Source organism: Cyrtonyx montezumae, unplaced genomic scaffold, assembly GCF_038088225.1.
Source record: "Cyrtonyx montezumae isolate F1298 unplaced genomic scaffold, pur_monq_1.0 scaffold_6, whole genome shotgun sequence".
Classification (NCBI taxonomy): Eukaryota; Metazoa; Chordata; class Aves; order Galliformes; family Odontophoridae; genus Cyrtonyx; species Cyrtonyx montezumae.
The window spans coordinates 1465214-1490481 of NW_027072067.1; the positions used below are offsets into that span (position 1 = coordinate 1465214).

The 25268-nt window shown below is 42.6% G+C and overlaps 1 protein-coding gene across 3 annotated transcripts in view; it reads left to right on the plus strand.

Annotated features, from left to right (window-relative positions):
- The first annotated feature begins 200 nt into the window (after positions 1-200).
- Positions 201-25268, plus strand: part of PRKCD (protein kinase C delta) — a 62759-nt gene continuing 37691 nt past the window's right edge. For 2 of the 3 annotated variants that reach the window (XM_065749517.1, XM_065749520.1), the window contains exon 1: positions 494-590. The gene's annotated coding sequence lies outside the window, so the exon portion shown is untranslated. Of the gene's footprint in view, positions 412-493; positions 591-25268 lie in introns of those variants that run through there. The other variant, XM_065749519.1, reaches the window with a different exon arrangement.

Consider the following 25268-nt stretch of genomic DNA (forward strand, 5'->3'; position numbering starts at 1 on the left):
GTGAGGGTGCCTCCACAGGGCGCCCAGACCTGCGGCCCACCGAGCTTTGGCCCTGTCGCCCTAACATCACCCACGGCTCTTAAACCATCACAATATTATTTTAAGAGCCTGGAAGAGGAAGTGCGGCAAAGCGGTGAGGAAACTTGAAAGCCACTCCCCGCAGGGCAAGGGCACACAGCAACCGGGCTCCAGCTCCCCAGAGCCGCACTCGTTTTGCGCCCAGACCGAGGATAACCCCCTTCCTCGCCCGAGGCGCGGCCCGACGCTAGCGGTACCGCTCCGGGCGCGGCCGAAGCACCGACGGGCGGGGGCTGAAGCGGGCAGAGCGTGGCCGGGAAAGCAGGGCTGAGCGGCAGGGCGCAGCCGGCTTTCCTGGCACCTCCGGGGCGGAGCACGGCTCGGCATCCGCAGGTGAGCGCGCGGCCACAGCTGCACCCCTTGGGCGGAGCGCGGGGCGGGGAGCGCCGGGCTGGGCCGGGCTGGGCCGGGCCGGGCCGCGCTGCAGCAGTGGGCGCTGCTCTCTCCCTCAGTTTCTGTCTCGCTCTGCGCCGGGATAGCGCCCAGAACTCGGCAGTGGCCCCGTGGGAGCGGTGAGTGTTGGCACCTGGCCCCCGGCGCGACGGCACCCTCCGCCCGGCCGTCCCCGCCTCGCCCGCTCCGCGCCGGAGTGAATGAGGAAGCGAGACGGGATCCGGCTTCCGTGGGGCTCCCGGCGGGGAGGGGGGCTGCGGGCCGGGCCGGGCCGCCGCGAGCGGAGGGGAGGGGGACGAGGCAGTGTGGCTCTTCCTCGGGGCGTTTCCGCGCTGGGGTTCGGGCCGAGCTCGGGCCCGCGTGCTTTGGCCGGTTCGGGGAGCCGAGCCCCGGCGGTGCCGGGATGGGGCCGGCTCCTCTGCCAACCGCGGGCCCGAGCGGGGCAGGTCCTCCGGCGGGCGGCCCGGGGCTGTCCCATGGGACGGATGAGGCGGTAAGGAGTTCCGTGTGCCCGCAGCCTCCGGTAGGGACGCGGGTTGGCTCGCCAGGATGGGTAGCGCTAACTTTTTACTCCTTTCTTTTTTTTTTCTTCCCACTCGGTGCTCAGTTTCTGGCTGTGTGAGGCAGGTAATGCCCCATCCTCCCCGCGCTCGGTTTCCAGCTGGCTGCTGGCGGAAAACAGCAGGGCGGCTGCGAGCTGGGGGGCAGCAGTGCCCGCTCCTCCCGCGCACATGCCGGGCGTGCACCTCTCGGAGACACAGAATTGTAGGGCTGGAAGGGACCTGTAGAGATCATCGAGTTCAACCCCCTGCCAGAGCAGCTCCTTAGACCAGGTTGCACAGGTAGGCGTCCAGGGGGGAAACCCATCTTCAGCTCATCGCTGGGGAATTCCTCGCTTTCATTAGGGTGTGAAATACTCAAGTCAGGGATGTGTGGATCTGTGACCTGGCCGTGTGCTGCTTCACCCCAGGAGTGCAGTGCAGGCAGAGGTGGTTTGGATGCACCGTGCCCCCCCCCCCCCAATTCTGATCAGCTACAGAGACAGCCAAACTCACACTCACTCAGAAGACAGGTGTGAGCAAGCAGTGTTCCTGCCTTTCCTGGTGTTGAGGGTGAGTTTAAAGTCAGGACTGCAACTTCCAAACATCTCTCTGAATAGCTTGCATCAAAATTCCGGGTGCTGTCATGTGTCCAGCTTCTGTCAGATCTCATTTGGACCTTGGCCTCATCTCGCATGCTCTGTCTGTTAACACTGCAGTAAGCCAGGAAGCAGCCGGTCCTGCTCTCCTCTTCCATCAGATAATGCCGTGCGGTGTTGTATCGGTCACTCATGGAGCTATATTATAACACAACTGCTGCAGCTTTCTGAACAAGAGATTTTCAGCAAGAATCCTAAGAATCTATATGCAGCGTTTCCATTTTCTTTTAGTTCCTGAAAATGACTGCTTTACAAAAATTAGTTTATGTTTAATAGTTGGACTGCTGGCTCTCAGTTACTCCAAGGCGCTGCTATAGGAGTTTTGAGGAAAGAATGAAACATAAGAGGCTGCAATGAATGGAGCAGGGTGTGTTTGTGGGTTTCATAACAGAAAAATGTTTATAAAATGCAGCTATGTGCTTTAGGTTAAGGAGTGCTTAAATGCTGTTAATTTCAAATTTGACCTGTATATTTTTAGAAAATGTAAGATGTTCTTCTGTTTTTTCAGCAGTCTCTTTGTAAAATTGAATATAGCAAACTTCTAAAGGAGTTTGCTTATCAGAACAAAATGTGTAGCTTTTGGAAACAATCATTTAAGAAGTAAGGCACATCAGGTATTTCAGTGGGCATTGTTTGTGTGGTTCGGTGTGATGCTAAACTTCAAACAGTTTAGAGGTGTGCTAGACAAGTTGCAAGCTAACAATATGTGGAAATTTTCATCCTATATCTCATAATTCAGACATCGGTACAAAGAAATTGCTGCCACTCGGTGGCTGACACAGAAGTATAAGATCCTGTACTGTTACATGGCTGTAATGTCTGTGCAGTTACTGAATATGTGCTAAGGTAATTCTGTGTCCCTGAATCTGTTTTGATCAGGAAGATGCTTAGACTTTTCTGAACAAGGCTCAAACTTTTTTCCATCTGTGTTTCATAATTGTGACCCTCCTGTACAGCTATGCCTGTTGAGAGATGGGTTACAATGTTCTTACTGGATGGAACTGTGGAAGTGTTGCAGGCTTTCTGATCCCACAGCTGGTTAAAAGGTACTGCATAAAGAAGGAATGATTTTTAAACTAGAAGTTACTTCTGAAGTAGAAAACTTAAGAAGTTATGTTGCTACGTTAGTTAAAGAGAAACCTTTAGGAGAGCCTTTCAAAGAAAACTGTGTGATTTGCTACTACACAGTTCAAGGAAATGTCAATAAAACCTGAAGAGATGACAACTTTTCTAGAAATAGTTTATTTCCTAGGAAAAGTGTACAAGCTTTTAGGTCTCAGAGGTTTTTCTAACATCTAAAAGCTGCAGTCATCAGAATTAAAGTTCATCTCAAACTGAGCACTTTGGGGCCTGCTAGCTACGATTGACCATCCATCCTGATTTCTGTTGGAAGGCCTCCAGTGTCATCCTGTTGCTTTGCTCCTCCACCCCATGCCACATTGCTCAGCTCTGGCTGCAGCTCCTGCCAAGAGGGGCCCCTGCACCAGCCCTTGCTCTGCAGCACTCTGCCTCCGGGGCTGGGACTGCAGCACATCTGGGTGCACCACAGTGAGCTTGTGTCCAGTGAATTGCAGTAGCATCTACAGCAAATCTGCAGCAACATGAGCCTTGGTGTGCACTGTACAGTGTAAATACTTCCCAGGTGTTAGCCAGCACTGAGGTATGTGCCCATATTGGGTTCACTGACCCAGGTATTTTAAGTTCCCTAAGGCTAACTCAGGTGTGTCTCTTGGTGCTGCAGTCAAAACGCATCATGTATCGATACTCTACCATCCCCCTCATTAAATATGTATGGTACATATTTAACCTACCATAAAATGAATGGAGGGAAGAAGAAATAGGCTAGAGATTGAAGTGGCTATTGCATGTGAGTCAGAGCTGAATGACAAAGATGACGGGATTTACTGTCAGAGGCTGAGGGCTGACTGTCTTCGTTAGGATCCTAATTCCTGATTTAATCATCCACTGATGAGAAAGGACATGGGATAATTTACTTGAGTTGTTTTTGCATATGGTGTCTCCATCCTGGTTGTCAGGTTCCGGCCAAAAGGTGTCTAATAAATATCAGATCCATTTGTGTTCCAGCTGTTGTTATAACTGCTTTCTCTTCTTCGCAATAAAACTTCTCAGCTTTCTCTGAATCTTTCTTCACCTGCTTGGTATCGATGCAGAACTCGATTCTGTTGAGTTGTACGTGGAATCAAAAGAATGAGCAGGAAAAAGGGGGAAACTGCCTGTTATTCAGAGCTCTTGGGGCAGCATAGGAAAATTAATCTCTCCACATCCACTTGACTGTGCTTTGCAAAGAGACAATGAAGAAATGAGCTGTGAGATCTCTCTGTGGTCCTGGTAGAAATAATACTGAAGGGACTTGTGCTTGGTTCTTGTTTAAAAGGCAGTTGTTTTTAACTGCCTTTAAGAGAGTTGCTTCACGACTGCTGCTGTCACATAGGGCTGCCTGGATTGTACCGACTGCTCCGGCATTCTGCTGCTGTTCTCTGTCACCAGGAAGGGTTAAGAAGTGAGGTCTCTGGCACAGGAGTACCAGAGACATCACAAATCTGGGCTTGGCAAGACTGCTGTAAAGTATGTTTCTGTTCTGATCTGAACCAGACTCTGCGACTGGAAGTACCATTGATAAGGACAATGGAAATACTGTGTGTATAGCTGCATCTTTCTGATTTTCTTTTATTTTATAGTTGCCTTTTTCTTTAATGAAAATGTATGTAAATGGAGCAGTATGTCAACCTGTCAGTGACAGAAAGGAGCCCTGCCATCCACGCACAGAGTTACATTTTGAAGCTATTAAATTAGCTATCGCTGTTTTCTGAACGATGATAGATTTGACTGCTTCTGACTCTGAGAAGGAAATGATATGGGGCAGATATGTATCAATAGCTGCAAACCAAAGAGTCAGACCATAGAATAAATTCTTTAAAGATATTTTTCCAACAAAAGGAAATGCATGAAACTGCTGATTATGTCTTATGGTATCCTCTTTTTTTTTTTCCTGCTAATTTGTTTGCTATTGAATGTAATGTGCTTTCAGGAAAAGTTTATAGGAGACTTCTGAGGGAGGGAGATGCACGCTTGCCTTTCCGATTAGCAGTCCATCGGATCTACTTAAAAAATAAAAAGCAGTGCTTCTGTATTTGCCAGAAACTGGATCTGAAAACTGAAGGTGCCTACCCGCTAAGGAGAAGAAAATGGATACGTAACATGTGCTCTTACCCTGTCGTTACTCCTACTTTGCCTTAGAGGTGCGAGTGAAATCTGGTCTAGTTTGATATATCTGGGCATGAGTGGCTCTGATTTGCTTTGTGTTTAGTCTTCTGCATCTCATCTATGATTTGAGTGTCAATAGGTGTGGCTAAAACACAGCTACTCACTGTAAATACGGCATATCCAGAAACATTTACAGAAAATGTCAGCCTCAGCCCCAGCTTTGTTCCCCAACCCAGAGCTGGGAAGTTGTAGTGCTGCTCCTCTGAGGCCGACAGCCCAGAGCTCTGTCAGCTCAGCTTTGTTGGATGGCAGTTTTGTAATGATGAGGTGACAAAGACAGAAAATGGCATGGCTTTAAATACTCAAGTCAAGTTACCTCTGGAATATTTGAATTATCTTTTTTTCCTCCCTTCATCAGTGCCTATTTACTAGAAATCTACTGAAATATGTAATTCTTCCTCAGATTCTCTGGTTTCTCTTCAGAAGTGCAGTTCAGGCTTTACCATGGTTTCTCCACCTGAGGAATTTGTGAAATCCAAGCATTTGATCAGTGCTACTTTGTACTAATTTTCTTGATGTTTTAATATTAAATGTTGGACACAGCTTATGGGAAGAAGTGTTCTTGGCTGTGAGTCAGGTTTACCCTTCAGGTAGTGAAGTTAGGGATTTGCTTTTTTTCTGTTTGTGGATTTAGATTCTTGAAGATGTAGGCGGATACTTGAAAAGCTGATCCAAGATGTCTAGCAGACAGGCTCACTGTTAAGCTTGGCTTCTGCAGAGCGCCTGTTTCTGGGAGGCTCCCCAGTGAGTGCAAAGGCAGTGCAGCTAAGCTGTTGCTAACATGTTCAGTGGCTGCTGTGAACTGTGCTTTTCTGAGTGGTGGCTGAATTTGATTCTTTTTTCAGCAGAGGAGGAATCCTGTAACTATCCCTTAAAAGAAATTATCCTCAACAAGCCTTCTGTGTAATAGTTTGGTAAGAATTTAGAAAGTCTGATCCAGCCAGCAGCTGGTAGGGGCCATTAAATGCTCGTTATGTTGTATTGCGCTGGAAAACATGTATGATCAGGCATAATGCAGTAACTCTGGACAACTGTCATGTTTATGATATGACACTGACTGCCCTGTAGATCTTATCTCAAGATCTGTATGGTACATTTTGTAATGTCTCTGGATGACTTCACATTTTGCTGGTGCCACTGAATGACCAAAGGAAGCAGCATTTGGTACCTTCACTGGTGTTGATAGCTGAACTCGATAATTCACTTGCTAAGGAACGCAGCTGTTTGTGAGAATAAGAGTTCTTCTGGAGGTAAGATTTGGTCCTGTTTATTTTGAAAACTGTGTTTAATGTACATCCCTGTAGGAGAATACAGATGGTCATCTCGCATTAAGTGCGTGCTGCTGGAACTTCTGGATTTGTTAATTAACTGTTCCCGTTCTGGATGAAATCAGTAAATAATCTTACAGTAGGATCTGAAGCTTTTGTCCTACAAGTGTCTTTGCATATATGGACTAGATTTATAATAAATGCTTCCAATACTGATAGATTTTTCTTTTTTGAATAGGCTGCTGCTTCTGCTTGCTGAGTGGTAACAGTGATTGCTGCTCACGTCCAGGGTTGTGGTCCATTAATGCTGTATCCTTGCTGAGCTGTGAATTGCTTGCCAGCTCTTCTCTTGTGCATCTTTTGGCTGATGCCTGTGGCCTCTGATGAACTCAGATATCCTTACTAATGACTTGGGAATGCTGCAGTGGCCATGGGCATTCATGGGCAAATATCTAAAGTGGATCTATCTGTCAGGAAATTGTAAGAACTCTCATATTACATTCACCTAGTGTTCCTCAAGATTGGTGGAAGAAATATTACTTGATAATTCACTCCCAGTAGATTTCTTTTACAGGCAAATTTTTGCAGAAATGTGGGGTTTGGACCAAAGAGTTAGCAGATCCTTCAGTTAATTCCCATGGGACTTGCATTAGGCCTTTATTCTTTTTGTTTTTTTTTTATTTTCCTCCAATTTCCTCAGGCCCTTACAGTGAGGGAATCTAGAATCAGTGCATACCTCTCTGCTCATCTGTTAGCAAAACTCGCTTCATTGGATATACACTTGAGAAAAGCGTGGAAGGTTCTCTGGGAATCTGATTGTCTGCACTTACTCGTTCTCAGAGATTTGGAGAGGTTGATTTCTTCTCCAGGAAGTCAGGATGTGTCTTCATCATGGCTTGCCTGCTGTTCTCAGCCATGGTTGGCTGACTTCTGTAGCTGTGCCATCACAGCCTCTGTGCAGCTTCACCAGAATGCACGCCTGCAGGAAAATCTGTTATACTTCAAGAGTGACTTTCACTGCCATCCTCAAAGTGCAGCCTGCAGTTATCCTGGTGGCATTGCATCTGACATGCATGCTTCTGCATGCAAATATTATACTATTACTATTTCAGATAAGTACTTCAGCTAGACTAAACATTTACACCAAAAATTAGAAAAAGCTTCACTTGAAGTAGATGATAATGCTCTGTGGCAGCCTGAAGTTCATACTATTTTATTTTTTTTTAGAATGAGCTTTCTCAGATTGCATTGCTACTTAGAAGGTGAAGCTACTGGGCCTGCACCAACTTACTTCCCAGCAGGCACCCCATGAGCCCACTGAAGCCATCCATCACAGGAGAAATCAGCGCTGTTGCTGACACTGGGAAGCAGCAGTGCCACTGCCACCTAGGCACAGAAATTGGTGGATTGGTGTTGTAAAGGCAAGAGCAGCAGTGTGAGCATAGTGATGGAGCTGGCTGTAGCAGGAGCAGCACAGCATAGTGATGAGAGCTGCTGGGCTGCATGATACCACCCATCCTTGTTGGGCGGCGTTTGTCAGAGAGATGCTCCTGTCCCCACTGCCCTCTCACTTCAGCCTTGCAAACTCCAGCTCCTTTCTGAAACCTTGGTACTGGAGCCCAAATGCCTGCTGGGGCAGGGAGAAGTGCTGCACTCGCTTGCTGCTGTTTTCAGCTTCAGTTTAATTTGCAAGTTCTCCCATTCTTAGGTGTGTTGCTAAGATTTTCAAGGCAACTCCAGAACTCCAGTGCAGGCACTACTGGAAGTTATCTGTCAGACTGGTTTTTTGACCTATTTTAGGGTATTGCAAATTGGAATTAATGTTGCTTTCCTTTTCCAGTGGGTGGCAGTTGAGGCAAAGAGAAATATTTGTTTGCTTGGTATTTCATATAGATGTGCACTGAAGGCATGCAGAGTGAAGCCAGAACTGGCCACCCCTTAATGGCTGACTGGTCTCTGCTTATGTCACATTCTTTCCTTTTTTATTGCATCTCCTAGCTGGGGAAAAGGGCAAATCAAAGGAGCTCTTTGACCTGGATCTGTTTTTAGTTTCAATCTCTTTTGTGTGTATTGTTCTGTTGCTTATTTCCTTCTTCTCTTACTGCTTTATAACTATGAGCCAAATCTGTGTCTTTAGAGTTTTGCATTATTGCCTCCCTAATTTACAAACAGAAAGCCAATAACTTTGCAGCAGTATGTTCATTTTCTCAGATCTCCATTTTGATTTTGAATGCAATAGCACTCATTGCCATTTTTCACTGAACTTAAGCCAGAAGAAAATACTCATTGTCATACGTGTTCTTAGCGTTTCAAGAGCTGTTGACAACATAACAGTCTCAGCATGCTGGCTCTGTGTTTGTTCTTCTGACTAGACACTCTGAGGGTCAAGCATATATTATTCAAGTATATATTATTAAAACAGTGCACTAGATTCAAAAGTACTGCTTAACTGAGGCACACAGTAGTGCATTATGCATTTAGTGAATATATCATTATAAATGAAATGCAAGTGAAATGTATATTTATCGAAATAATATATATTCTAATGTGTAAATTACTGCATTTCTGAATATCACAGAATCACAAAATGGCTGAGGTTGGAAAGGTCCTCAAGGATCATGAATCTCCAACGTCCCTGCCACAGACAGGGCCACCAGCCTCCCCATTTAATACTAGACCAGGCTGCCCCGGGCCCCATCCAATCTGCCCACCTCTATGGATGGGGCATCCATAAGCTCTCTGGCCAGCCAGCACCCCACCACTCTCATTATGTAAAGAACTTCCCCCTGACATCCAACCTAAATCTCCCCTCCCTCAACTTTAAACTATTTCCCGTCATCCTGCTGTTATCTCCCCTTCCAAAGAGCTGACTCCCCTCCTGTTTATGTGCGCCCTTTAGGTACTGAAAAGCTGCAATTAGGTCACCCTGCAGCCTTCTTTTCTCCCTTCTTTTCTCCAGGCTGAACAAGCACAGCTCCCTCAGCCTGCCTTCGTAGGGGAGGTGCTCCAGCCCCCTGATCATCTTCCTGGCTCTCCTCTGGACCCTCTCCAACAGCTCCCTGCCTTTCTTGTACTGGGGGCTCCAGACCTGGATGCAGTACTCCTGATGGGGCCTCACAAGAGCAGAGTAGAGAGGGAAATTCCTCCCTGTTCCTGCTGGCCACCCCTCTCCTGATGTAGCCCAGGATACCACTTGCTTTTCGACCTGCAAGAGCACACTCCTGGCTCATGTTAAGTTTTTCATTCATCAGGATCCCCAGGTCCTTTTCTGCAGGGCTGCTCTCAACAACTGCTCCTTCCAATCTGTATAGGTGCCTGGGATTCCTCTGGCCCAAGTGCGAAACCTTGTACTTTGCCATGTTGAACCTCATTAGGTTCACCCAGGCCCACCTTTCAAGTCTGTTGAGGTCCCTTCCTTCCACCATTTGAACTGCACCACTCAGCTTGGTGTCATCAGCAAACTTGCTGAGGGTGCACTTGATTCCATTGTCAGTGTCATTGATAAAGATGTTAAAGAGCACCGGTCCCAAAACAGACCCCTGGGAGATGCCACTCATTACCAGCCTCCATCTGGACATAGAGGGTGGTGATTAATGGTTCTGTCCGCAGCCTTTCAACCAATTTCTTATCCATCAGGTGGTACACCCATCAAATCCACATCCCTCTAATGTGGAGATAAGGATGTGGTGGGGGACCATGTCAAAGGCCTTGGTAGAGAATATGGTAGAGATTAGGTTAAATCTAGTTTTTTAAATTGTGACAAGTATGTAAGTCAGTGCTGAGAACTGAAGTCATGTTGAGAATTGTTCTTGGATGATGGAGCATCATTTCCCCAAGCTGTTAAAGCAGTGGTTGGGCTTTTCCAGTTCTTCCTGCACTGCACATTTTAGTTAAGTTCTTAAGGCTGCTTCAAAAGATATTTTATTTTCATGATTAATGAACTAGTGTTTTATATTCTACAATATGTGGCTATAGATTATGCGGTTGCCACTTAATCCCCATTTTCTCCTTGAAGAAAATAAGGCCTTCTGTAGGTATTTAAAGTACCTAGCCCAAAATTTATCTAGTTGAATTGGATAACATTATTATCAGTATACTTCAACAGCTGTGCCAAATCCAAATGGTGTCAGCTCACGTGGGGTTCTACTTCATCATATTTTACACTGATGCAGTCGAATAAAGCTTCTGTAAACACAATCATTATAAACACTTAGGGAGATTATCCACTTAAGTGGATACAAATTCTGCTGCTTCTGTTAGAGCAAAGTTCAGCTTGATTGTTGGGTTTAACTTGTGAAATTATTTCAGACTCCTAAATAGAAAAGTATCCATTAAAAAAACCTTGTTCCTTTGCTGCATGTGAAATAAATGATGAGAAACTATGAAGGCATCAGAGAGCTGAGCTTCATCCTTTTGGCACCTACACTCTGATTTTTCCTGTCAGCAGTACTCTTTGTAGTGACCTGAAATGGAAATCTTGTTTTTATTTTCTTTACATTACAATGCCCTGAAGGCTATGCCGTAGGACATAGCATGTGTTCTGTTTTGTCAGGTAATCCATCAGAAAATAGCTTCTTTTTCTTTTCTCCTACAAGACTGTAAAAGCATCTGTTAAGGCTGCAGTGTGAGCTGGTTGGTAGAAACGAAAATGGCTTCCTTTCAGTTCCTTACATTTAGGTAGCTGTTGATTATTGGATTGAAATTTGCTGAGCAAATGGTGTACATTAGATTATTTTAAAAGGTTCAGATGCACACATGTACAGTGATGATATACTTGGGTAGTGTTTGTTTGTCAAGGGGAGGATTTATACATTATTTCTAGTTGGGATGAAAAATTCCCTATTTGTGTTATGGTTTAGGTCATTTCTTCTGTAAGTTGATTTCCTTGCTGATTTCCTGTAAGTTGATCCTAGTACCAGAGAAGTTCAGAGTGAGTCTGGGTAGAGGGATGTTTAGTTTGTTTGCTTTATCCAACCCATGGGGGCTGTACAGCTCTGTTTTGAGTTAGAGCCCTCCAAGCCGGGCTGTTCACTCAGTGCTTTTCAGTCACTGGCCCAAGGCAGTAATATGAGCACTCAAAACATCTCAAAGGAAAGACAGCCATATCTAGGTCTTATCTTAAAAGCCCAAATAACGCAGTCAGACACATGTAATTGAGAGTTCCTGTGCTAGGCAAGTTGTCTTAGGCAGATCAAAGTGGAAGAGTGTGTGCTTGTTGTGCCGCATTTAATTTTGTTTTAGTTACTGAGAGCATGCTATTGCTTAATAAGTAAAAGTTAAAGGCCACTTCACAAGGGCAGCCTGCTTGTGTCTCTGTGCTTTGGGTATTATTTCTTTTGGCTTTTAGTCCTTCCTTGACATTCTGATGGATGACATTGCAGTAAGTAAATGAAGAAGAGCGTACTCACAACCTTCTGATCAGAGACTTACTTTGGAAAATGAGGTTAATATCTCTTATGAATTGCTTAACCTAAATCTCTCCAAGTAATTTGTTAGGGAACTTTGTGAAGCTACAAAAACTGAAGATGCACTTTGTAGTACATCAGTCTTTCTGCTTTAGAAGTTGTTTAAAACCTGTGAACGAATACAGTAGTACAGCACTATGTAATATCTGTGCTCAGCACACGAGACAACTTGGGGGTGGGGGCACAACTGGAGCTGCACTCTGAAGGGCTATCACAGGTAAAGTGCTTTTGTGTTAGATGGCACAATTGTTCTGCTGCTGCGTGACTGCTGACATATTATGTAGCTGGGGTTAACTGTGCTTGTTGCTTGCTCAGAAATGTGGGTGTGCATGTTGTCTGCTTGTCTGTCCTGCTGCAGCAGCCTGATTGCAGATCCCAGCTGTGGGACCTCGCTGTAGGATGTCCTTGGATGGCAGACCTGACACTTGTAGTTTGCCTTGTATGTTCTTTAGGACTTCACAAATAACATTTCTGAGAGATTTTTTTTTCCCTTTCATTCAGTCTTTACAGCAAGAATTTACATGCTGTGTGCTCCTGCAGGTGTGTTAAAGAGATGGGGAGATAATTAAGGGAGTAGCTGAGAAAGGAGGCTTGTGACATTCATAAATAACCTGTTGTGAAAATGTTCATTCTTATACTTGAGTGATAACAACAGCTCCATGTTAGCAATTATGTTCCTGCAATCAATATATCAAGAAGGAGAAGGCTTGTTGCTTTTGTCCCTTTAATGTGGATCCAGTAATCCAGAAGCTGGTTGACTTTTGACTGTTTGAAAAACGCATTTCTAAGCTGGCTGCCATAACTTTGACTTGTTGAAGGTGTCCAAGTTCTGACCTTGCCTTTTGGCCTGCACTATAAGCAGGCTCTGTTTGCAGGTGCTGCCAGATGCCTAAAACAACTACTACAAACCCTTAAGGCTTGACTTGGAAAGAGTTTTTTTATGATGTTTGAATGTGTCCTCCAAGCATGCAAGTCAAAATATTGCATTCTTTGCTGGTCAGCAGGGAGGACTGGAGCAGTAGCAGCACTGCAGCTGGCATGTTCCTTGGAGGGTGGTGCAGCACTGTAAGAAGCCTGCAGTGAAACTGGTGGGAAGGAGGTGTCAGGATGGCATATAAAGCTCATCTTGTTGGTTGCATGCAGTGGTAACAATGCTGGAAGTCACACATCTGAGAAAGCAAAGTGATGATTTACTTCCTGGCCCAAGCAAAAGCCAGAAGTCCCTGTACTTCACTCTGCCTCAAAACTTCTATCACAAAAATCGACCAAATTTGTCTGTTAGACTTCAGTTTACTTATGCATACTTAAGTACTGTACAGCCCAGAATATCAGGAAGGAGTTAGATAGGACTTGAGTTACTTGGGCTCATGAAGTAATGGTGAACAATATTTGAGGAGAAACAGACTGAGAGCAGTTAAACCAGTTCTTCTGTTGTAGATGTGCACATGAAGGTCTCAATATGGTCATAATTTAGCTGGCTTAATAGCAGCATTGTTAACGTAAGCAAACTCTTACATTTATTACGCTGTAAGCTTATGTTTCAAGAATCAAGATTCCCTGGCTGTTGCCAAACAGACCATTTGATTTACATAGTAATGATGGCAATCAGTTTTTCCTTCTGTTACAATTGTTTGGACCAGCAGCATTGAACTTGTTAAGGGAGACATAGCAAGCAAGAAGAAAAATCTTAACAGAATAACTTTGCTGTTAAGTCTGAAAAGTGTGGAAGATATCTTTTTTGGGGTTTTATCATCTGATTTTTTGCATGACATTCTAAAAGCATCAATTTTAAAAAATCATATTTCACAGAATTCTTTCAAATTTTTGTTATATCTTTCCTCCTGTATTCCCGTGCTTCAGTCTTTTATCCTATGCTGTTTATTCCTGTACCTCCTCTCCTGGTGGGGAGTTGGCTGCGGTTCAATATTTTTGTTTTTAAATGACATTTTATACAAAGGTTTGCAGTGAAGCCCATAGATCAGGAAGCTCCAGCAAGCTTTATTTTTATGTCACTCATTGGCTTCTGATTTCTGTGATACGTAGAACTGTAATTTCTTTGATAAGTAGCATATAAGTGGCCAGTCAGCCAAAAGCTGATTTTTTTAGAAGCTTTTCTGTGTTACTTTATCATTTTTTTCCTTCCAGAGACTCATGGCAATTCGGTTGTGTTGCTAGGAAACTTAACTTTCCACAGTGAGCCCATTATTAAAACAAATGACCGATCCCAGTGGACATGCTAACAAGATGCAGTGTGCTGCAATGTAATGGATTTCTGAGGTCAATTAAGTAATCCTTCTGTATCCTTAGTTTTTATATGGAAACTGTTACAACAGGTGTCCTAATTTTGGAGAAAATCCAAATTAACGGTCTCAGAAGAATTTGCAGCACCTTCCTATCTAAATTTAGCAAAGGCTGGAAAAAGCCTGGAGGAGAACCACGATGTGGTTAAAAGTTGTGTTTTGCCCAGTACAAAGTCCTCAAGGCATCCTAAAAGGATGGGGGTGTTTTCCCGCTTTTTTTCCCCCTTTCTTTTTCTGAACACGATGCTGCAATAAGATCCTCTGCAGTTTACAATCAGATATTTCCAGGGTCTGCCACAATAATTAGTCTGCTTGTACAAATCTCTTTAAAGAATTTAAAATATTGTTCATCTTTTTTTTTTTTCTTTTAATTGCTAAAGTTTTACATTAACCTCCCAGTACATATTTGTTCAGTAGCTAGTGATGCGGGCCGTACATGCTGGGCTAGCACTCACAAATTTCTTACAGCTTGAGGTTATTCTTTTTCAGAATGTTCTGTAAGGTCAACAAAGCTCTGGATGCTTGGTGTAAAATTTGGAGCAGCTATATCACTATAGCTATATAGCTGTATAGCTATATCAAACGAATGTTCAAGCGCACAGGGTTCATTACAGTGAGTTTGCCACAGCTAGCTCATGATGGTTCTGGTTAGTGAAATAATTTAAAAGAACTAATATGTCAGTAACATCAAGTGTAAGAGTATACAAGTAAAGTAATGAATTCCCATAAAGCCCCAGCTTTGGAAGTGTTATAGGGTATAGAAGTCTGGGCTCTTTCACAGTAGTTGTTTTGTCCTTTGATTTTTCCTGTGCTTGAAAGGGTCTTTGTTATACCCTTTGGCTGCTCTTGCTGTTGATTTGCAGGGCAGGGGTTTGCATGTTCAAGGAATTGTTGGCTGGACTCAGCCTCCTTCTTCTACTAAAGCTCAGCAAAGCAGAGTGCCATCTCGGAACGCAGAACAAATTGGGTTTTATTCAGCCGGTACACTTCGGACCTTTGGTATGTTCCCATTTATCTCTTGCTCACGGAACACTCTAACATGGAAGCCATTTAATCTTTTTCAGATTACCAAGTGTTATGGCTCCGGAGTTTGATGACTGAAACTGTGTTTGCCATCTTTGAACTGCATTGATTTTGTTTTAGGGTACTTCTCTCCCTTTCCTCCCCGGCTTGTGTAACTTCTTACGGTACTGAAAAGATCTGTGTTGAATTACTGCAAGCATAAAGAAGCTTTTCTTCATTTTGCAAAGCTGTACGTGTTGTTAACTCCTAACTGTTTTCTGAGAAAAGTGTTATCATTTTGCATTCCATGTTGGGGCTAACTTCTTGTCTGTGACCAAGGGAAAGATTCCTGGTGATTCCCTTTTCTGTCGTTTGCATTGAAGTTGTCTGTGTTCAGGAGACCTGGCATAATAAAGCTTCAGCATTCGCGAGAAGTTTGTGCTTCTTTGTCAAGAGCCACTTGTGCTATTTCAAATAATTGTTCTTGAGGGTGGAAATACTGGAGGTGGAGGAACATGTGGTTCAAATTGATTGCTGCACCATTTTCAGTGTTGAAAACTTGTCTCTCTTGGCCATGCCCAGTTTATCTGGAAAAACAGGAAAAGTGTACAAGCTATGAGGCTCAATTGATTCTTGGTTCTGCCCAGTTGTCAGCGGATATTTCCTGGCAAGCACAAGCGATGCCTCTGCTCCCCGAATGGGCTCTGTCACTGTGACTTAGTTTGCCATAGCCTTACGTACAAGATGTAGGCTAACTAAATGAAAGCTCGTCTTAGAATATAATGACAAAGGAAAAAAAGAAAAAGAGATAAACATTGGGACTGCAGGATTTGTATTTTGTACTTTATTATTTGAATTATATCGATCAAGTGAAATTTTTGTAGTTAAGCTGTGTTAGAAACAGGCAGAAAGAGTACTGTTGTACTGAGCTGCCTGGGAAAGACACATCTATTGGCCTTTTGGGTTAGTAGGTTCCTCATCTACTACCTCATGTTTTCAAGGAAAAATCCAAACCTGATGATGTGACTTTCTGTCTTGCCCAAGCGTAGTTAACTGTGGCTTATACCCAAGAGTTTCAGAAAAGAGAATCAGGCCCTTGTCAAGGATGAAAGACAAGTGTGATGGGTGAGTACTCTTGGCAGACAGATTGTTTCATTTATTATGCAGCTATTTGAAACTTCCAGATTTCCATATAGAAGGGAGGAGAACTGCCTAGCAAGGTCACAGGGATCAAGGAATACAATGTGGAAGACATTGTCCTCCTGTTCTTTCATAGACCAGATCCTTTCATTCCATGGCACGCTGGCAGGACCCACTGGGCTGAGGTTGTGCCAACTCCAGGCAGCGTATATATATCAGTTTATCCCATCACTCACCAGAAAAATGAGTTTATGAAATACCAGTGAGTGCCCAAATGAGAATTAACATACAAACAGCATCTGAGCCAACTGCTGGATAGTGAATGGTGCAGGCTGTAGTATAAAGACTGGATGTAACTGGATAGTTTTTGTTCTATTCCTTTAATTCCAAGAGTTTGTCTTACTTTTGAGATTTCTTTCTTAGCTTAAACTGCACATTGAAGGTAGTACAAGAGAGTTACTGCCTCTGCAAAAGCTTGAGTCACTCAGTGTCACTGAGATGTCAATTATCCTGATATTAAAGAAGGGAAACTGTTAGAGGAAGATCAGAAGATTCTCATTTATTTCAGATGCTAATCTCCTATTTTGTTTTTCAGTATGTCTCCAAAGTACATCCCAGGTGATGTCTTGTCTAGTCCTGTCCTAATGAAGAGTTGAGATGTTTTGTGTGAAACACTAAAAGCTCTTCTGTCCCTTTAAGGCAGAAATCCAGTCTGCAGAACTTTAATGTGGTGATTAATTTAGACGTGGTTGTTAAGTGACTGAAAACAAGTCTAGTAATCAGAGATGTTAAGCAACAAAGTTAAATTTGCTAGCAGTCATGCCTGTTATGTGTGTCAGAAGCTATCATTGCTGTTTTGAATGCATCATTTAGGTGACAGAAGTCCTAACTTGATTCATAACTGTATACATAAAATCACAGAACACAAGAACTACCCATTAAACACTTCTGCACTGTAATTCCACCATCTCAACACTGGAAAAAGTATCTCCAAGGGAAGGTGAGGTTTTTTTCTGGTAGAACTTTGCTAAGCTGCATGTATTTGGATAAGAATCTGTTTTGGTGCCACAAAGAAATATTTGTGATACTCAAATGGCAGTCAGCTTCCAGAAAAGTTGCTCAGTGTTTTCTCAGAAGGCACAGTCTTTCTTCAGCTTCCTGGCAAAAGAGGAACTATTGCTTGGAAATGAGCCAGTAATCCGTGTAACGAAATACGGAGCTTAAACAGTGATCAGCACCAAGTGGGAGGTTTCAGAAGTCCCGTGCTGCTTTTTAATTGTATTCCTTCTGAAATAAAAAGCCCCTTGCTGCCTTTGCAAAAATATATATATATATATTTGAAAGCTATTAATTAAAAAAAAAACCCATCAAACTTGAAATTGAGCATTTATAGGGGCAAAATGATCAGCTGGAAAAGCTGCTGACAGTTAGCTTGTCTGTGTATCAGCAACGCACAACAAATGTAAAGACAGTGATTGTAGCTCTGCCTATAAAATTCCTCCACAAAATCTTTACGGTTTCTCCTTTTAACCGTTTTTAACTTCGCTCTGTGCGTGAAGGAAATTTCTTCATGGGAGCGTGGGAACTGTGGATTCAGGCTTTCATTTTACAAATCTAGCCCTTATGGGCTACACATTGAACAAGTCTGACATAAAGCCAGGACCATCTGGAGTGATTTTAATTAGCTTCAGGCTCCATGTCTATAGAAATCTTCAAATATCTCCACATATATTTTCTTAATTATGTTTTCCCCTGATTGGAAGTGTTTCTAGAAGCCACAAGTGAAGGTTTTGGAGCTTGAGAGAACTTGGACAGCAGTGCTGGGCAGGGAAGGGTCCCACGAATAGCTTTCTGCATCCAGGAATAATAAATCCAGGTAAATGACTTGTTCCTTATAACAAAGATGAAGAGAAAAACAAAGGTAAAGCATCTCCTTTCTCTGTAGGTCCTGGGGCTTATGTAGGGCCGCCAGGCTGCAGGCAGCACATGCAGTGAGCCTTGGTGCAGTTGGCAGCTGCCTGGGGCAGCATTACCAAATGCATGATTTGGTGCTTCTGTGCCTGTTTCAGGGCTCGGTGATGTTAGCCTGTGTGGTGCCAGAAAGGGCATACACTAGCGTTAACAGCTTGAACTCTGGGGTCTCTCCTGTCTATATCCTGAGACCATTCTTGTCCTTTCTCTTAGAGCAGTGGGAATGGCCTTTCTTTCCAGTTCATCAACTTAAAGACAGTCCAATTTGGTTTTGCTCAAACTACTGCAGGGCTGGAATCTTTGTTCAGGGCTGATGCATCCGGCACATCCCTTCCTGGTGTGTGTTTTGGTGTATACCTCCTCCTAAGAAAGCACGTGCCTCTTGAGGAGCTCAAGTGAAGCGGCTCATTGTGGTCCCTTGAATGCATGCTGTCAGGGATGCTGCCACCTCTGAGGATTATGAGAAATTAAATTGGCAGTATCTTAAGGTCACAACATTTGCACATGAGCTATTCATTCCTTTAAGTCATGGAGTGCATTACTGCCAAGCTGTAGCAAATGTTTTTCTCTACACTTCTTAGTGGCTTACACCCTAGAACTAGGAATTATCTGTTCAAATAAATAAATAAATAAATAAATAAATGAACCAACATCATATCATCCCTCTCAGTGGATGTTTTGTTAATAGACTGCATGTCATCTACTCCCCTAGCTTACTTGAGTAGGAATGGTTCCACTTACAGGCTTTACAAAAGGTGTTTTTTACACCCAGAAGTGATAGTTGCTGTCTGAATTGGCTTTGTTACCCTTTGAAACATGTTTGAGTCATTTGTTAGGCATGTGCATCTCTCCTTTACTCTGTATTGGATGTTGCTGACTACTGTCTGCACACCATGTAGTCCTAAACATTTATTTCAGCTACTAGATACCACTGAGAAAACCAACTCTGTTCGTAGGGAGCTATGGTTTTGAGTATGTTATTTCTGTTAGCTGATGTTAGACATGTTTTGCATTACGTGTTCTGTTGGTCTTCAGTGTGGTGTCTGAGCATTTCTTTGCTGCTAGATGCTGCAATGTTATTGGGTGCTGTTTGTAAACTTAGAGACAGAGTGTCTGCTCGTGTTTGGTGCCTTCCAGTAGAGCTGCCCAATGTTTTGACAACTTGGTAATGCTGCAGAGTTTCCACTGGCTATTGTACTATCTGCAGTTCCTCCTGCAGGGACGTGGCTTGTGATGGTTATTCTGCAGAAATGGCTGTGATAGGCAATTAATTTTGTAAATGCAGGCTCTTCCATGTAACTGCTGTTTGTGGGATTGGTTCAGCTGCAGTAATTCTAATTTGTTGGCAGTTGAGCTGAGAGCTGGTGCTAACAAATTCCTTCTGTTCATAATATTCTAGTTTGCAACTAATGTCTTAATAATTAATCGCTTACGCAAGTCTGTGTTTTATTAGGTCTAACTATGGAACAAAGAAGTTGAAGGGTTTCTCACAGTCCTGGTGTGTTCAAGGTTAAACACGAGGGAAAATAGTACTCTTACTGGGATTTTGGCTCCACATACGGGCACTAGCCCCTCACTCTGCAGTAACAGAACTTGCTGATTACTGCTTTGTAATCTAATCTCTCCCTGGTCTTGTTTATTTTAGAATGTGAAAATGAAGTTTCAGTGATTATTTATGGTGAGTCCAACAAATGTAGTCAGCTGAAAGAATACTTCTGTGATTTATTTATTTTTTAATAAGTTTCAGCAAGCATCTCAAATAAGGCAAGCTGAGCATTTGTACCAGAATGAGAGATGAAGACCCTTGGCTGTAGTGTTTTTCAGAGTAAGGAATTTAGATCTAGTATTGTGATGCTTGTATCAAAATAATTCTTTGGTCAGGTTGGTTGGTCTCAACATCCAGCCACCCACAAAACCCATAAAATTGTTCTGGGCTTCGGAGGACATTATTTGTGATGTTTCGTGCCATTTGGAACTCATTCCAGACCCTTGAAAAGGGATAGCTTTTGAAAAATGTCTGTTTAATACTCTTATTTGTCATTGTATACATACACACAATCTCAAAGGTGAGTAGACAATCTCCAAAAACAGTGTGGAAATTCAGAGCAGTTGTTTTCAACATATCTTTAGTTTGCTGATTTTGTTTCAGATCAGAAATAGAACATACCTGGAACTATTTATTAACGTTCTTGTAATGGAGATTATCAGTCCCCACAATTCGGAGCTATATACTTAGTCACCACTGCTGGCCCTTGGCTTTCAAGTAAGTGAGGAAGCTGAGAGTTGCTCAAGAACAGCTCAACCCAAGGAAGAATCCTAATGCTCTTGTGTCTGATCATACAAACAAATTATTTAACCTGCCCTATCTGATGCATTTTCCCCAAATTACCAGAAGGTAGATAATTAAATTTTGAATATATGTTTAGTAACTCATTGCCCCTAACGTAGAATTGCTGCTAGGAACCTATAAGCAGCCATCCTGACACCTTCCTTAAAGTATTAATATTGACTTCTCTTGGTTTTGAAAGCATTTGTAATACTCTCGACTCCTAAGATTTTAGGCTGTGGTCCTTACATATTATGGCATCTTGCTATTAGATATACTTTTCTCAATCCCTTTGGTTACCTTTACTTTCTAGTGGATAAATGGTGTTAGTAAGTGGGAATGGGCCATGCAAGTCAGCCACAAGTACGTTACAAGCCTGAACAAAGTTCTTCTGACTCTCATGCCAAGATCATAAATGTATTACTGTATTCCTCTGAGTCTGCACAATAATCTGAAATAACCACTGCTTTTTGTAGCTGTTGTGACTTAAGTAGTTTATGCTAGAAAAGGTTTAACTGTCTTTTAACCTTGCTGCTACAAATTACCCAGAGAACCTAATTATTTTCTGTTTAGAGGGCAGAAACCTCCCAGATCTGCTTTTCAGTTGTATAAAATCTGTTTCTTGTGCAGTGCCTGAGCTACCCATTATTGCAGAACAGCACGGATTACTTGTGTTATTTGTTCTTTGTCTGTATCTGACTCAGAGGAAACAACTTAGAGGGCTTTTAGTCAAGGCTGGAATAACTATGGAGTTAAACTCCCGTGTCTCCCAGTGTCCATGTACGTACAGGTATACCAGTGTTTACTGATCCTGCACTGAGCCTTTTAGTTAACATTATGTGTTTAAAGAAAGGTCGCTATACAAATCCACTTTGCTGTGTGTTTAACACTGTATTAATGTGAGCTGATAAGAGCATGGTATGAACATTATTTTAAAGGAGGTATTTTCTAGTTCTCTTTATTTGATTGTGCTTGTTGGCTGTCTTGTACCTTCCACTGTTAATTAATTGCTCGAAAAGTGTGTTAGGATGATTTGCAGTGACAAGAAAGAATCAGGTGCTCTGAGAGCTGTGGGTGCCCCTGTTCAGTGCAGGGGAGTTGGGTAGACAGCTTTTAAGGGTCCCCTCCGACACAAATTATTCTATGATTCCAAGTTTGGTAGTCAAGTTTATATCAAACCTTTAATGTACTTACTGAATGTATCCTGAATATCCAGATGACTTGATGCAGATATTCTCATAGCTTTACTGAATTAAAAAGGCCTTGACCTTCAGCAGAACATAGTGTTGTATAGGGAGATCATCGTGTAACTTATTCTTGTTCCTTGGGATGTCTAACTTTTGTGCATATTGTATATATTTGCATATCTTGCCAATGACCAGTGTTTGTCAGTATGCATCATAAACAAGCGCACTCGTCACAAAAGAGAATCATGGGGTTTTTTTTCCCCTTTACATTTCCTCTGATGAATTTTAAGTGTTCTTTTCTTTTTATTCACATAATTCTGCTATTTTCTGACAGATAAATTTAATGTTATAAACAAATGTAATTTTTGGACACAGGTTTAGTTTTAGAGCAGTTAAGAAAACCCAGCCACTAAAGCTCTAATTGGAAAACTGCATCTTGGACGTTTCACAAGCACACAAATTATATTAACAGAATGACTTTTTAATTAAACTTTCCACAATACAAGCAAATACACTTCAGCATAGCCCCATCGTGGGTCAGAGTAAATATTTACTTTTTGACTATTCCCACAGCATCACAGTGGGGCTGTGTTAGAGCTGCGGATGGAGCTGTCTGCAGCTCTTTCCCACAGAGCTTAAATGCATTGGGCCAAAGTTGATTGCAGTTTTGTTTACTCCATACAGGGGAGTCTCAGATTATCAGTGTTGTAGACGGACTTTTCCTTAGGAGTGTGTTACAGACATCTTAATTGCCTCTTTTCAGCTGTGTTGCTTGCCTCTTAGTCGTGGTCACATAATGGGTCTGTGGGTTCAGCAGTAATTGCTAACATGGAGAAATAATATTAGAACAGTGTTTATGTACATAAAGTCCTGTGGGGCAAAGAAATGTGCGGAGCTGTGGGAGAAAGGCAGCATCCTGTGGGCTCTGGAGTGCTAACCCTGGAAGGCAGAAAGGAGTCCTCTGGGCTGAGCAGTGCTGGCAGTGTGGCTTGCTGGAAGCAGCAGGAGAGCTGCTTGCCAACACACACTGCTTGCTTGTTCGAGCTGTGCTGATGAGTGAGGAGATACAGCCATTGCTGTGGGAAGTGGAAGGTTCTGCAGCTACACGGAACACTAGGGTGTCTGAGTAAGCTGTGATTAAGTAAGCTGCATAGCAAAAGGTAAGAGGGAGCTGCTTGGCATTGAAAGGAGGAAAGAATTGAGACAGTATGGATAGAGCTAATATTCAGAGAAAAGATTCAGAGCAAGGACTGGGGAGACTGCTAAGGGTACATGCACTCAAGCAAATTACGCCATGTGGAAAGCAAATTTCCCACCCCACAGCCTGGGGACGAGCAATCTTTCCATGCTGGCAGTTAAGAATGAGATCTGCTCTAATTGTTAATGGTCACATTGCATGTGGAACAAGATTGTTTCGGTTTGAATGCTTTCTTTTCTTTATCCTGCTCACCCTTTCTTAAAGTACAATTGTACCCCAGAGACTGGGAAGAGCCTGGTGTGCACAGTGAATGCTATTGACAGCAGCATTGCACTTTGCAGCTGCTTGGTTTTCTTCTGAAGTTTGTGCTGATAGCGTCCATGTGCTATCCATTGTAGCTTAATGATCCGACAGAAGTGACATCCTAAAGGTATGCTTTGCATTCACAGCATGGTGCAGGTGGTATCTAGTGCCAGCAGTCTGTGATTTAGCAAGGAATATTAAATACTGCTATGAAAATTATAACAAAGGAGCACTTCTGTGGCGAAAGGACGTGTACAGAAAGAAGGCAGAAATACATAGAAGCTGCCAAGACTTTAACTTGGTTATCCATTTAGTGATGGAGGAAATGATAGGCCATAATGAGCCAGGAAAGCTTGTCTGTAGGAAAACCATTACATGCTCCATTACTTCTGTGGGCTCACTGGGACATAGGAGCAGAAGTGAAACCCAGTTTGTGTTCGTTTACTTGTTTGCATAATCTGCAGATACCCTTGCAGTCAGTTACAGATATCTTTTCATTCTGCAAGCAGGTTTTTATGTGAATTCTCAAGTTTATATTTTCTTTTTCACTATATTGTTTTGTGCAGTGATCTGATCAAGTAGCAGCACAGGTGCTGAATTGCAGTGGTAAGGAAGTTCTTAGATGTCTGTCTTATATTTTGGTGTCTGTCTTTATGAAGACATAGTATGTATGAAGCATTTTGTATATACAAACTAAACACATCTTTTTTAAGTATCTCTCCAGTTTTAAGCTGGACAAAGTCCTGGCAGGCTGTCACACATGTAATAGTCAGTTCATCCTCCAGAAGTTTGGGTCTTTCAAGGAGCACTAATAGGATTTCTGGAAGCTGGCCAAAGGGTGTTCTTGATAGTGCCCATCCCATAGAAAAAGTCCTGCTCTTGCTGAAGTGAGAACAGCTGTGTGTCCTGCAAGTTATTGTTTCAAGCAAAATTCAGGCTCATGAAATCTCTGGGCAGGTTTGTTCAGCAGTTTCTTCCTTGTTTACTGTGCTATATCCCAGGCACCTCAGTACTTAAGCCTTTTCTTCTCTGGTATGGATATTAAAATGATGTATTTTTATTTATGTAGTGGGAGATGACTTAATATGGCTCTTAGACAGACAATAAAGTGTTTAAGTAAAAGTAGCATCTGAACTGCTGCAGTGTTGAGTTTATATATTTGAACAACAAAACTCAGGCAAAGGTCAAAAATTAAGGTCTATTTGTTTTTTTTTATCTTATGTATTAGAAAGGAAGGAGTTAAAATTGGTATTAAATAGTACATCATCTCACTCACAGTTAACAATACAACTTTTACTGTAAAAGCCAGTAGGACTTATAAAATAACCCATGGCTCTCTTAGCATCTGTTTACTTTTTAATGGACCTTGCTGTTAATAAGCTTTGCCCGTACTTTTGTATATATTCTCGTTGGGGATGCCAGGGCTACTGTGGAGCTTTTAATATTCATTTCCTATAGAAAGTGTCCAGAAGGAAGGGAGACAGTTTCTGGTTTCATTTTCCTGCTTTTGGCAATCTTAGCCTGAACTTTCACATAACAGTGGGGCAAATGCCTTTAATTAAAGTTCATTTAGATTCACTCCCTTATAATTTCTCATTATGAGTCATTCATTATTCAGCATCATCCTGTACATACCTCACTGTCACTCAGTTGTGCTTAGTTCATCTCTTCATTTCAGAGATGAGAGGTGCTCTCCTAAGTGTATATCCTCCTGTGACTTCACTGTTTACTTCAGTTATTATGGCATAGAAAGTCTTGACTAAGGAGATGATCATTGGTAATTTAGATAATTTATGCTGGCTAACCTCTGATGGAAGCAGACTAAATATGTCTGTGGCCCCCAGGGTAAAATATGGCTTCCCAAAAATAAAATAAAAAATTAAAAAAAGGAAGAACCAGTCAGGAGGGAGGGCTGGATCTGTTCCTGCAACTCAGTATACAGTTAACGATCAAAACTTTTGGCTCCCAAGTCTTGTGTCCGTTTACTGTAAAAGCCTTGATTAAAGGCATGCATCTGTAATCTGAATATGGATTTCATCTGAGGAAGTTATCTGAGCAGCAGATTTCCAGTGTGTACGAATGATGATACAGTTCTCTTGGGTAATGAGCATTGTAGCTTTCCAGATACTTGGAGGCTTAGGTCACGGTGCTGGC